The sequence below is a fragment of the Canis lupus genome, chromosome 7 (genome assembly GCF_011100685.1).
Source record: "Canis lupus familiaris isolate Mischka breed German Shepherd chromosome 7, alternate assembly UU_Cfam_GSD_1.0, whole genome shotgun sequence".
In the NCBI taxonomy this organism is placed as follows: Eukaryota; Metazoa; Chordata; class Mammalia; order Carnivora; family Canidae; genus Canis; species Canis lupus.
The window spans coordinates 73115133-73130021 of NC_049228.1; the positions used below are offsets into that span (position 1 = coordinate 73115133).

At 39.7% G+C, this 14889-nt stretch overlaps 1 protein-coding gene across 8 annotated transcripts in view; it reads left to right on the top strand.

Annotated features, from left to right (window-relative positions):
* Positions 1-14889, top strand: part of ARHGAP28 (Rho GTPase activating protein 28) — a 237580-nt gene that overhangs the window by 12866 nt on the left and 209825 nt on the right. For 6 of the 8 annotated variants that reach the window (XM_038543825.1, XM_038543820.1, XM_038543824.1 and 3 more), the window contains 2 exons: positions 12651-12740; positions 12964-13051. The gene's annotated coding sequence lies outside the window, so the exon portion shown is untranslated. Of the gene's footprint in view, positions 1-6316; positions 6360-7027; positions 7231-12650; positions 12741-12963; positions 13052-14889 lie in introns of those variants that run through there. The other 2 variants (XM_038543821.1, XM_038543822.1) reach the window with 2 other exon arrangements.

The following is a 14889-nucleotide window of genomic DNA, read 5'->3' on the forward strand; positions in this document are numbered from 1 at the left end:
TTGATTTCAGGAGATCACAGTTTTGAGGAGATCTGAGGAATCATATTAACATGTGTCTGATAAAACCATACAGACTGTTTTTTCCTTCCTGTTTTTAACACATTGGCTAGGACATCATGTAAGATGTTGATCCTGAGCTTTTTATTTAATTCAGAAAAATTTACTAATGAATTTATAAATATTATAAATGATCGTTTCATACCATTACCCAGGTCTTCTCCATTCTTTTCTACTATGTACACCTCCATGACAACCCAATATTTAACAAAATGAGCATATTTAAGATTTTATTCATATCACTTCAAAAGTAGCATGTGTAATGAGTTGAGATGAGATTAGACAGGTAAGCAGTGTCAAAACCATAGGGATAGGTGGATGTGTCATGCCAATGAACTTGGTAATAGGAACCAAGGGAAGGGCCTTTCTCAGTAAAGTACAATGATCTGACTTGTGTTTTAGATACATATTATTCTGGCAGCAATGTTGGAGATGGATTTTGGGATCCAAGACTGGTGGCCAGGTAGAGGGGGTATGAAGACTCTTGTAATGTCCACATAAGGATGGTGAGGACTGCAATGGTAGGAGGGATGGAGATGGAGAGATAGAATGAGAATGATTCAACCGTTATTGTGTGTGGGATCAAGGAAGAGGGAAGAGTCACCAATACCTCTTAGATTTCTACCTTGGATGACTACGGGATGATAGTTCCTTTGAGGCCATAAACACTTCTTAAATTTATTAAACAGAACAATATTTCCAGCTTTCAAAGTTGGACATAGAGATTACTCTTATACAGAGCAGGACTGTCCAATATAAATATAATGCAAACTACAAATTTGGGCCACATATGTAATTTTAAGTTTTCGAGATGTAACATTAAGTAAAAAGAAACAGGTAAAATTAATTTTAATAATACATTCTATTTAGCCCAATACATTCAAAAAGTATAATTTAAATTTTTAACCATCATAAACATTATTAATGGATATTTTACATTTTAATTTTATGGGAAGTTTTTAAAATCTCATGTGTATTTTACACTTACAGTATATCGCGGTTCCCCCTAGTCACACATCAAATGCTCAGTAGCCACATGTAGCTAGTGGCTACCATATTGGACAATATACCTCTACAGCATTCTAGTATACTTAGATAAAAGAATTCTTTTTCATAAAAGAATCATATAGCTCGTAGAAATTGACTGACTAGTCAAGATAAATAAAAAGGTCAGAAAGAAGCCAATAGCTGAACGAGATAATCTTAGATTATCAGAAGACATTACATCTATTTTTGGTTCTAATATGACAAACTGTGTGATCTTTGGTAAGTCATTTTTTCTGCACCAGCATGAGTCTAAGATTAGGACCCTTAACAGTTTACTTTTAGTATCTGTAAGTCAGTGAATTGACTCCTTTGTGTGGCAGCGGCAATTGCAGTAGTAAAAGTAGGGATAATGATAATGGCAAGACTTCTGTTCTATGCCAGCCACTCTTTCAAATACTTTACACACATTGACGAATCTAATTATCACAACAGCCCTATGCAGTAGATTCCATTATCATGTTCATTTCACAGATGGGGAAACTGAAGTACAGGAAGTTATCTAAGCAGATAACAGAGTTGGTGGATTGCAGATCTGGGTTTAAGATGTAGTTCTCAGAATACATACTGATTTCTTAAAAAGTAAAAAAAAAAAAAATCATTTTCTTTGAAACATCACAAACATAAATCTATTTCAAACTCAGAATAACTTCAAAGGCACAACTAACATGTTTTGGGTCAGCTTGATTATTAGCACAGATAATGCAGTGTGTACATACAGTTGACCCTTGAAAAATGCATGGGTTAGGAGGTACCAACCCCCCCCCCCCCCCAGATAGTCGAAAATCTGGGTAAAACTTAACTACTAGTAGCTTCCTATTGACTGGAAACCTTACCAATAACCTAAACAGTCGATATCTCATATTTTTGTATGTTATTTGTGTTACATACTGTATTCTTACAATAAAGTAAGCTAGAGAACGTTATTAGGAAAAACAAATATAAGGAAGAGAAAAGAAAGAAAGAAGGATCAAATTTATATAAATATAAATATTTATAGAACTGTGCTGTAAAAAATCTGCGTATAAGTGGAACACACAGTTCAAACCTGTGTTGTTCAAGGGTCAACTATATTCATCCTCTTAAGAGCCACTTTTAATTGTAAAGAAAATAGGTAATTACTGCCTTTTTTTTTTCCTTGTAGTAGCCCTTAGCCAAGCTACTTTGATGCTGTAGAAAACAACTAAGGGCCAATATACAGAGATCTGAAATTGGATATTTCACAATAAAAGAGATAACTGTTCTAATAGTAAAAACAAAATTAACAAAAATGGACCAATCTCCCTTTCCCTATATGAGAGTGAGGCACAAGCAGTGTTTTGCAGATAAATGTTTAACAGCTGTCTGGAAAAAAATGTATGTGTGTTATTTATATAAGGTTATTATAAAACATATTTAGGATGTGTACTACACAATTTACAAGCAATAATAAATACACTAAACCCTTACTGTAAATTCCATAGACCCAATTGATTCTTGATTCTCATAAAATACTTCTGATTTTTTGTTGTTGTTGTTGAACCCTTGTATCTGTTGATGAATAATATATCACTTGATGAATGAGTGTAGTTCTGACATAAATGCTGGTTGGTGTCTGCATTTATGTTAACCAGGAAGACAGCAGTGAAACAATCAAGACATATGTCAGGACATCACTCTTTCATAGGTGACATGAGTCACTTCTTTGCTGAATCAGAAAATAGTTTTTGAGTAATGGAAGAATATGCCCTTGTTTATTTGTGTTATTTACAGTGTAATGGCTACAGGTACAATATACTTGTAGGTTTAATCTGTATTTTAAACACTTTCTCCTTTACTTTTATTCATGAGAGACACACGGAGAGAGGCAGAGACATAGGCAGAGGGAGAAGCAGACTCCCTGTGGGGGAGCCCAATGTGGGACTTCATCCCAGAACTCTAGGACCACACCCTGAGTCAAAGGCAGACACTCAACCACTAAGCTACCCAGGCATCCCTCTACCTCACTTTTTAAATTCTGAACAATCAACAAATAAGCCCTTATTTATAGTAAATTGCGGATTTTCTTGATGTAAATACCCCACCATGGCCAATTTCAGACTACTGCATGAGTGTAGAGTACAGAGTTGGGAAGAGACTTACAGTAGCACACCATTAGGTGGTATTTGTACTATACATAGGAACAGATGTAATTAGCCTCAAAGGCATAAAAAAATAGTAAAATGTAATTAAATAGTATTTCTTAATTTTGTTTTAAATATAAATTATTTTTTAAAGATTTATTTATATATTCATGAGTGACACACTCATACACAGAGGCAGAGACACAGGCAGAGGAGCCTGATGCAGGACTCAGGGAGCCTGATGCAGGACTCGATCTTGGATCCCAGGATCACGCCCTTAGCTGGAGGCAGAGGAGCCTGATGCAGGAGGGAGGCAGAGGAGCCTGATGCAGGACACAGGGAGCCTGATGCAGGACTCGATCTTGGATCCCAGGATCACGCCCTTAGCTGGAGGCAGAGGCTCAACTGCTGAGCCACCCAGGCGTCCCAAATATAAATTATTTAATTGCAAGGTTATATAATTCATTTTTAATTACAGCTGAGGCTAACAACTGGCTCACAAAATTCCTAAAATTTAATAACCAGCTTTTACGAGCCAGCGCAAATCAGCTCCAGCACACGATGGGCACAAGTATGGCCACTTTAGATGCTGACTAGAAAGGAGCATGTTGGAAGAAGTCACATCCTAGGTACACAAGAAATTCAAAAGTTGTGAGATTGTACAGCTTGGAAAGATAATAGGGGACAGGAGCTGTAGAATCATAAATAAGTATAGCCCATTTAGCATACTCACCAAAAAAAAAAGTCCTTGCCATTATTTACCAGAATCTTGATTTTAATAACCAGTCAGGATCCATGCAGAGGGGGATATTTAACTTAGATTTTTATAGAGACATCAAAAGCATTTGTTGAGAATGACTAAACCCATACTCTGTAATAAGATCTCTGTACAATTTCAAACATGTAAAAGTAACTATAAAGGAAGCAGAATGTGTTTTTATACAGGTGCCTATTTCTTCCTTGCTATTGAATTGATGATAGTGCTTTATCTATCATGTTTGAATGGCCTTGCTGGCCCAGCCACCTCATCTGCTACATAGCCCAAATTACTGCCATAACTCAAAATTTTCTCTGTGTTGAGATGTCTGCTTCTGGCTTCAAAGTCCTGGATACAAAGTTAAGCCATTTCTTATGCGTTTTCCCAAAGTCTACTCTGAGTTGTGAGATTTGTCTTGTCTGCTTTAGAAGTTACTGTGTAAGTCTGCAGTTCTCTGAACCTCTCCTGAATGTGCTCCATGTGGACAGTGTCACTGTGGCTGGGTTTCATTGGGTAATAAGAATTCTTCTACATTGCATCTGGGTTTTCTCAGTGTCTGGCTTTAAAATGTTTCAGGGAAAGTCCCTTCTTGACTGGAGTCTTCTGAAAACAGATCCTCCATTGTTGGCACCTTTTCTGGGCAAGGGAATAAACATACCACATGAACTTTGCCTGCCTCCATAGCATATAAAATACAAATACCTAAAATCATGTTACTTCTGGTATCATGTGGGTTTATTAGGTCAAAAAAAAAGTAGAGTGCATAGACCCCAGAGCTAGCCACCCCATTTTTAATTTTTTTGGATTGGAATCCAGTAATGGCTTATCATGATTGCACTATTTTAGGAAAAAAAAAAAACAGAGATATCAATCTGTTCCCTCTCAGCATTTTCATTTTTTGACTGGTTTATCATCATAATATGTCTTTTCATAAAGCATCCTTCTCAACTTGGTGATTAGTTAGATTGTCCTTTACTGGGCTTTCGTCCAGCTCTAGTATGTTTTTCTCAGTTGGCATTATATTCCTGCAGTAGAACATTAACTCTTCTGGCCCTCGACTTTATTCTCACTTAGCCCTCATAGGCCCTAGTTTATAAGCATGAAATGTATTTATTCATAAAATGTCAAGACCAATCACATGCAAAATTATAAGGCAGAAAACTCCTAGCTTCAATGCTTCACCTTATAATATACACCACTATATCATACGCTTATTAAGGCAGGAATTTTATCTCATTTATCTTCATGGAGTGGGTTTTGAATACAGTCACAAGCCAGATTTACAGAAAGTGTGCCTTAATTCATCTATCTTTGCACTCAGCTCTATTTTACTGCTTCAAAAACATTCACTGCCTTGATTTAAAAAAGCTTTTTTAAGGAAATCATTAAGTTCATGACTTAAGCTCAATCAAAATTCCAACTTCCCATTCTGATTCTTTTCTGTGGTGGGTTTTTGTCTTCTGCTTTGTATCTTGAAATTGTGTCTGGGCACAGGAGATGTTTGTAGCATTGTGGGCCTAGTGTTGTCCTTCAGACTTTTCTTTCCTGCCTTACTCTTTGGTAATAGGAGGTGGGGAGGGTGGCTATTCACATTGCCCCCACTACTGGTGGAGTTCTTGTTTACTCTGTAGGCATAGGCAGTGCTCCTTGAGAGATCAGTTCTTGCTGACCCTTGGTCTTCTATGGCCTGGCTAGACCTACTGTTTGACCCCCTGACTTGGGTTCTCAACCCTGAGGCCCTAGGCCACAAAGTTGTTTGATCTTAGCTATCGTGATTCCCCTGAGAGCTTGCCCCAGTCGGTTCTCACTGGGGGAGATGGGAAATGACTGGCTCTCTCTAGGTCTTCCATGGCAATTTCTGGGAGGTCATTTTAGGTTTTTTGCAGGATGCCTCATCCCAGAGTTTTAGGTGGGGATGGCACATAAGCTTCTCCATCCTTGAATACTTAAACCTACTGTTTGTATTACCCTACATTCCAGAGATTTAAGCCAGGAAGGGTCAGATTGAATAGCCTTTCCTGAATATAATTCTCTTTTCTCCTTGCCATGCCTTCCAAGCCCTGAGAGCTTCCAATCCAAGTCTCCTCTGTGTGGGAGCAATGCTGCCCTTCTCTTTACATCAAGCCTTACTTGTCATGGTTTAAAAATCTCCACATTCAGTCTTTCACACTTTGGTTTTGATATTAATGGGAAGTTTTAACAGCTTAGGAAACTCAAGTGCTGAGCTCTAGTCATGAAAAACCTAATTTTCTTGATGGGTATATCTGGAATGTCCTTCAAGGGCCCATCTTGAAAGTGAAAATCTTGAACTTAGATCTTTAGCTGTTTTTTTTTTTTTTTTTTTTTTTTATTCCAGCTATGACAACTTCATCAGTTTCTACATCTGCAAATGTAAAAATGTAAGTACAGGACTGTTACTTTACTGCAACTTCCTCTAAAAAGTAGGAGGACTCAAAATTCACAAGAGAGCAGTACTAGTGATCCTCAGAAGCAGAGATAGGATGCTCTGTAACTCGTGCCCTGGAGTTATGCAATGCAGCCCTTTTAGAATGGCTTTGAAGGCAGTGTAAGGCTAAATGAAACACTAGTTATAGTAATAAAATTTGTGTTGGAGGGAGAGGCCAATTCTGATTTCTGCTTTGTCACCTGCTAGCCATGAGACCCTGTTGCACTTCTTTTTAAAGATTTTTATTTGAGAGAGAGAGCATGCATGCGTATGTGAGAGTGCATAAGTGTGCTGGGTAGGAACAGAGGGACAGGAAGAGAGAAGGGGAAAGAATCCCAAGCAGACTCTGTGCTGAGTGCAGAGCCTGATGCAGGGTTTGATCTCATGACTCTGAGATCACAACCTGAGCCAAAACGAAGAGTTGGACACTTAACCAACTGATTCACCTAGGCACCCCTGTTGCACTTCTTTTGTCTGTTAATGATTCTCCTTTGGAATTCACACTAAAGCAATTGTACTCTGGCTGAACAGGAAGAATGTTATATTAGGAAATATAAAATGAAACCAGTATGATAGTTTTATAGTTAGGGAGATAAATGGGGTGGTTTTTCCCTTTGATAGCTACAGCAAATGACTCCACCCAGGAATGCCTCAGCACCAATCACATTGCTCTTCACCAGAGGGACCTGGAAAAGCAAACCAGCCAGGAAGAGGGAAGTGGCTAGTTTGGTCCATTTCTGCAGGGGAGAACAGTTCCAAATAAGAATGGAAAAGCTGTGGAATCAGAAAAGAAGCAGACTCTAAATGACTGCAGTTATCTCAAGGTAAATTTCTACCATTGAGATTACCTTTAGAATTATATTTCATTGGATCAGATTTGTAATCTGTAGAGAATAGGGATTCATCTAATTTAGGAAATAGACCCTTTTCCACCATTGGCAGTTGAAATGAATTCAGAACAAAGGGATTTTGAATTCTTTGAAGCACTGTTAAGGGTATACTAATTCTTTCTCAAGTATCTCATCATCTTCAGCCTCTTTTCAATCACTTTGAGAGGATTTTTTAAAAACAGCCAAGCCTCAAGTGATGGTGACTAGGACAGGCACAATCAGGTTATGAGGTCCAAACTGTGGTTCATTCTTTATCTGTGGAAAGGAACAGAGCTGTTACTTGTTTTTAGGGAACAGACTATTTTGATTCTTAGAACCCAGCATTCATTGCAAATCCTCAGAGCTGTTTGTAAATATCAGGTCATTTATTCCCACCCACCAAGCACCACTCAGAATGAAGAAAATGGAATGAAGTAGGGAAATAATTACAAATACTACAATCACTGCTATTTACTGAGAGCCTGCTCTGATAAAATGTTGTGTATTTGCTCCTCACATTGAAGCCTCAGACATGTTGAATTGCTTGCCCCTCAGGTTCACAGTGCTGTAGTTGCTAAGTTCCTGGACCCTGGTGCCAGATTACCTGGTTGATTTCCACCAGGTAATCTCTGTTTCTGGATGTGTGACCTGAGTGAATTCACCTCTCTGTGCCCTCATTTCCCATCTGCAGAGTAAAGAGAATGATTTTGACAATAGTTCCTCATGCAGCTGTTGTGGGGATTAAGGGAGTCAGATGCATGAAACAACACAAATCAGATCCCAGAAAGATTAAGTAAAGGCTCATAGTCCTATGTCACTAAATGGAAGAAGCAGACTATAGCCGTGTGAGTGCTGGATATTGTTATTCTGCAGTTGTGAGATACAAGAACCCAACTCATACTAGTTTAAGCAGCAAAATAAGTGGTAGTATGTACTTCAGACATGCCTCAGAATAGAGTCAAATGATGCTGTCTGGAAGTCTCCAACATCTTTGCTTCTCCTTGGCTTCAAGATAGATCACACAAATTTTGAGGTAGTAAGATGGCTGCTTGCAGCTGCAGGGGGCGCACTATCCTTTCAGGAAAAGAAAAAAATTCTTATGAAGATCTGGCAGGGGTCCCATGGAAGTGGCCCAGCTTTGGTCAGATACCCACTCCTGCACCCAGACCTGAGGTATGCGGCAAGCACTGAGGCAGGGGGTGCTGAGTGTGCTCAATCCAATGCATGTGGCCAAAGGACAGCATCCGTGTTAGACACTCAGGGTGCTCCTCCAAAGAAAGGGATAAGGAAGAAATATAGACCAATATAATACATAGGCTCATGGCTGTCAGGTGACAGCAGAGATCAGAAATGGCCCCTCCCTCAACACAAGTCTTATTACTACAACCATGGTTTCTTTTAGCCTTATACTCTGTTTTTTAAGCCATCCTGACGTGGCTGCATCACACAACTCCATGGGCACAAGTTACACAGCATCCTCTTCTCTAGTTTTGAGGCCCATTGACACTGCTCTCTGACGACTTTCTAGTCCTCCCACTTTTTTTGAGGAAGGCACAGCCAGGTAGCAGACGGATAGTTTCATTTTACATCTGCAGGTAAAAAAACTGAGGATTAAGTGGAAGGAGGCTCCTTGTTCAGTAAGTAGTTGTTTAAGCCTACCTTGTCCCAGGATCTGTACTAAGTGTGCTAGTTGCCTTCTGATAAACCAACCAGAAGAGACTGACCTGGAGTGCCAGTGCTATGAGTCAAGGCTTCCTCTTCAGGGACATGCCAGTATTCCGGCCTGTGATGCCAAGGCATTTGGGCTTTCTGTGACTTTTTTGAGCTGGGTAATAATGAGTAATAAGTAGGTACACCACTAATGTTTCAACTGACAGACATCGGTTTCCTTCAGTCTATCTGCTCAGTGTCAGTGCATGGCCCTGTTCACCGTCATGACCCTTTCTGTAGAAATATTTAGTCTTTGGAGTGTATTGAATTATCTTCTTTGGTTGACTAATAGTGGTGGCTAAAATTTATGGAATTTTCCTGAAACCTCAAATTGGCATTTATTGCTAATAAAGTAGAAGGTAGAATAACAGTTTCTTGAAAGCATCACATAATAAAAGGAATATATGTGCATTGAGTGTTACGTACACTGTGATTTTATAAGTTTTCCTTTCTAAATCTGGGCCACCAACTGTGTATGGTAGGTATTACCATCTCATTTTACAGAGGAGAAAAATCAGATCTCAGATTAAGTAAAGGCTCATAGTCCTATAGCACTAAATGTAAGAAACAGTTTATTCATGTCTGCTTCAAACTCTGCCTTCCTTCTACCAGTCCCATTTTAACCACCATTTCACAAACGTACTTTAAAATTATACTTTCAGGGGCACCTGGGTGGCTCAGTGGTTGAGCGTGTGCCTTCGGCCCAGGGTGTAGTCCCAGGGTCCTGGGATCTAGTGCCACATTGGGGTCCCCACAGGGAGCCTGCTTCTCCCTCTCCCTGTGTCTCTGCCTCTCTCTGTGTATCTCATGAATGAATGAATGAATGAATAAATAAATAGATAAATAAAATCTTTAAAAAATAAAATAAAATTATGCTTTCAGTTATACTTCTAGACCCAGGCGACTCAGGTTAGGTCACGTAAGTCTTATTGAATGTAATCTGAGCTATGTTTGAGAACTGATGAGGCAATATGGATTTGAAGCCTCCTGTTATCATCACAAAATCACAGGCCCATTTGATTTGTGAACCTCAGGAAATATTTTAGGGTCACATCTAGGCAAAACTGCAGGGTGGGCAAGTGTGTTCCTTCTCATGGTGTCACTTCTTCACTTCACTCTGTGTAATACCCCTTCCCTTCCTGGCTCTTGGTATCTTTACCTCCATGATTTGACTGTGCCTCTTAGCTGGTCCTTTCAGGCCAGATGTTCCTCCCTGAGGCTTCACCAAACCTTGCTGTAGTAAACACTGATTATTTGTTGGTGTCTCAGAATCTACTCCTGCTGCCTAAATGCACTCAAATGTCAATTAAGGGACTGTCCTCCAACATGGTATATGGTCTTGGGGCCTGGCTTACCATTATAGAAGTCTTACCATTACAGAAGGCAAGGGAGTTGCTAAAGGCCACATCAGCCAGACTGTTTCTTTTACCACCCAGTGACCATCTAATGGAAGATAAGCATGCAACCTAAGCACAGCCAATTTGATGCAATGTTATGGTATTCTATGTCCTAAGAAGAATGAAGCAAGGATGGGAAATAAGTTGAAATTGGTTAATTTTATAAGAAACACCCTGGCAAGACTGTATTCTGGCAAGATTGTGTTCTCATTTCTGTCTCAAACCTTGTTCTCTAGCTTTGACCTTCCATCATGTGATAGTCTCACGACCTTTCTAAAACATTGTTCCTTGTTTCAGAGTCAGAAATGTTTTTGTGGTTTGCAGCCATAATAAACCTTCCTCCTCGATAGCTCTGCATGCCATATTGCTTCCCAGGCATCTCACAGTCCTGTTCCCCTCCTCCTCTATTCAGTGGAAACCTGATGTGCTTATTTCAACACTTTCCAAGTCAGGTGGTCTGTACAGCCTGGGGTGACTGTAAATAAACCAGGTAACTGATCTGTAATACTGACCTAGTGACAGAGGAGATTGATGGGGTCCTTTCCTCAGCTTCCTCACTGAGGCATTAAGCTAAACTTCTTAACAGCTATTTAAAATCCATCTTGAGCTTTTTCTTAGCATTCTCTTTGGGGCATAGCATCTGGCCATTTACAATGGGCTTTCTTCTTCCCCAGGCTCCCATGTACATTCTTTTCCAAAGGAGGTTGGGAAACGCAGGAGATGTATGTCAGAAGAGGTGAATGAGACCTGGTTGTGCAGAGCCCAGAGGGACCATCTAAAAGCACAAGAGGATCCCAGTACTACCTTATTTGAAACCTATAGTGGATTTCCCATCTGAACTCCAGGATAAAGTTTAAACTCTTCGCATGGCATTCAGATCCAACTCCCCGCCGCCACCCACCCCCCCCAATCCTCCTGTGCCTGGCCTCTGTCTCTGGCTTCATCTCAAGCATTCTCTCCTTTATGCCTTCTTGTCCAGCAGAGCTAAACTAAAGGTGCTTCCCTGTATGTGCCACATTGTTTATTTCCTTTGTGCCTTTTTTTTTTTTCAGCCTCTTGTCTTTGGAATACCCTTCTCATCACCCCCAACTGCCCACACCTACTCCTGAACTCCTGAACTGGCCAATTGTTACTCATCTTTTAAGACTCATCTCTAGCAATACCTCCTCTGGGAAGTTCTTTGATGACCCCCTACTTCAACACTTACTCCTCCCTCTTGCAGAGACCGTGCTTTCAAATTCATAATTCTTTTAATGTTCCTGGTGCTTACCAATGTAGGTTCAAATTATGGGCATACCTCTCAGGATGGATGGAGGGATGGATGAATAAATAAAACCCTTGTATAATTGCAAAGTAGAGCACTGCAGAAAGTATTCCATAATATAAGTCTTTTTATACCAGAGCTTCATGTCTGTGGCTTCTCTGTTTTCTTCCTCTCCACTCTGCCTGGGTGTGTTGGTAGTGATTTATTTCCAATCAATAATGATTCAATTTCTTTGTACAAGTCAGTTAAGTCACTTGACTGACTCAGTTATGTCCATCACATAAATAACACGAGTCTCAACCTGGCTGAGAGACTCTTGTGGTGACCAAGTCTGCTTAACCCAATTACCAATTGATCATAGAGCATGGAATAAATACTAAAGAAAAATAAGACCTGACACATCTTTAAAAATAGATACTAAGAAAGTAATAGGAAAATCAGAGTAGTCTAAAAATTCTGTCATAATAGCACTCAGAAAATAAATTTATATAATTTAGCTAGTTCTAATAAGTTTTGAGAAATATTTCAGAATAGCAATTTAAGATTTATCAGCTGATCCAATGATAGAGGGTTTACACATTACCTTTCTAAATACTCTTAAAATACCTGTTTCATTAAAGTATTTCTTTTTTATATAAATGAAATTTTGCATTTATTCGCCTTAATTTGACCCAATCTTTTTAGAGAATGTTGGGGAAGTGGGAATGCATATAAAGTGGAATTTTGACAGAATTAACATGTTCCCCTAGGTAGGAGAGAACTGTGCCTTCATTTCCTGCAAGATAGGACCAGTGACTATGTAACTTTGAACTTTTTTTGCTAAGGGAATGGCAGTCAGCAGCTACAGAGACTCGTGCAGCTGTAGCTGTTTTCCTGTTCTGGTCTTAAGTGATTATTCTAGTAGCAGTTTTGCCAGATAAGCAGCCAAGGCCACAAGAGGCACTTTTCTTTTGTCCATGTTGAAGTTTTGCATAAATGTTCTGTTTTCTTGTCTCTCCTGGTAGGATTGAAGATGTTGGACTATCATCATATTTCGTATTACGTACTATAGTGTCACTGACACTCAAGGGCCAGAGTTTGTAAGGCTTTTCCAGGTGAGTCATTATGTGAGTTGAGACTGACTCTTCTTTTAGTAAAGATTATGAAATGCCTTTGGAATTCGTAAGATCAAGTTGTTTACTCTTGAGTATTGAACTCAACGATGCTTCTAGAAGGGCTGAGGTAGAGGACAGGTGACGAGGATAGTAAAAAAAGAGAAGGGAACCAACATTTCTTGAGCATTTAAGATTGCTTAGCACTATGTTTGATGTTTTAAAGATGCTTCCTCATTGTATCTTCCCATCAACTGTCAGAGAAGATTCTCCAATCAATTTCAATTAGGAAATAGAAATATAAGGAAATTAAGGTAATACAAACAGTAAGTAGCAAATTCATAATTTAATTTTAACTCTGTCCCTCTTTGGTCTACCATTCTGCTTCCTTGGTTTCATTGGAAAGTGAAGAGTCTTTGTGCACCTGGAGTTCACATATGATAGTATTATCAAATTTCTTATATATGTGTATTAACTGACAAATTTACAAGGCAGTACAAAATACTGAATTAACCTTCAACACATTCTGAGGGCAGTTAATGAACTGTTCTTATGCATAAAGAAATTATGAACTATCTTACTATTGTACATGGAAAATGCATGTAATTCTCTCTTCATTTATTACTGTTTTCATTGTTATTATTATATGCTAGTGATAGCTATCCTCCAAAATCCTAAATAGGTTTGTGGAAAGCTGCCACACAAAAAATAAATCTGATGACCCATTTTATTCCCATATAAAGGATGTATTTTGAATCTCAGCAAATCTTTTATGAAAGAGAAATATAGGGGCACCTGGGTGGCTCAGTTGGTTAACGGTCCAACTCTTGATTTCAGCTCAGGTCTGGATTTCAGGGTCATGAGATCAGAGCCCTGTGTTGGGCTCTGCACTCAGCAGAGAGTCTGCTTGAAATTCTCTCTCCCTCTACCCCTCGCCCTGCTTGCATTCACACACATTCTTTCATGTGCATCTCACTATCTCTCAAATAAGTCTTGGGAGGGAGAGAGAAGTATAATACCTGAGAGCTTGGATGCAGGGAGCCAGACTTCTGGGTTTGAATGCCAGCTTTGCCATTTCTTAGCTAGGGTGACCTTGGACAAGTTAATGCAGTCCGTTTCTTCAACTGTAAAATGAAGATGCTAACAGTAATACTTCAAAAAGCAACTGTGAGCATTTCATGAATTGAGGTTCTGATACCTAGAATAGAACCAGGCCCATGTTAAGTACTCAATAAATACGGGCTATTTTGCTTCATCTATGTGTGAAGAAACAGGTCTGCAATTCAGTGATTTGCTTGGGTCCTGTGTTCTGTTGGCAGGGTTGGTGCTGACACCCAGGTGTCCTGTTCTTGGTCCAGTGCTGGGTGCTGCAGTGGCATACATAGCAGTATGCAAGGAAAGTAGAATTTTCTCTTAACCATTATTCCAAATGCCAGTGCTATTTCTGTGCTCCGAATGTCCGCTGTCCACTGTAGGAGCAGTTTATCAACCCAATTCCCAGATGGAGAATCTTTTTCCAGCGTCCCTGGTTACCCTGCTGCTGAGCCAGCCGTCACAGTCTTGTGCTGTGAACCCCTAGCCCAGTGGTTCCCAGAATGCCAAAAATGTTAACAGACTCTACCAGGTCCACAATCCCATATCTATAATTCCCAAATCCCCAAAGCTCTCTAATCTGAAAGCTTTTTCATGAATCATATGACTATAAAACTTGTTCAGATCTGAACTTATCTAGTGATAAATCACCTGAGCTGACAGGAGACTATTTATCGTTTTTATTTATCCCTCCTGGTATGTGTATTTGTATAGTTCACTACAGACATACTAATGTTTTTGCTTATGGGATACTGCCCCAGATATCAGTGGGGGCATCTATCAGTCAGGGTCTTGGCAGGAAGAGATGGGGGCACTCAGCACAAGTGAATGAGGAGAGTTTAGTAAAGAGATTGTCTGGAAGACTGTGGGTGGATGGAGGACCAACAAGGATGGTACAGGAGGGACAAAGGGGGGGATTAGTTGGTGCACCAAGAGCTGTGAGTACCCCTGGGTTTGAAGGGCTAGGTAGAGGTAGCATTATTGGAATCTGGAGAGAGCAGCATGGGAGGGGGCTGCCTACAGGACCTAAAGCCTTAGGTGGAAGGAGCCAGCTGGTAGC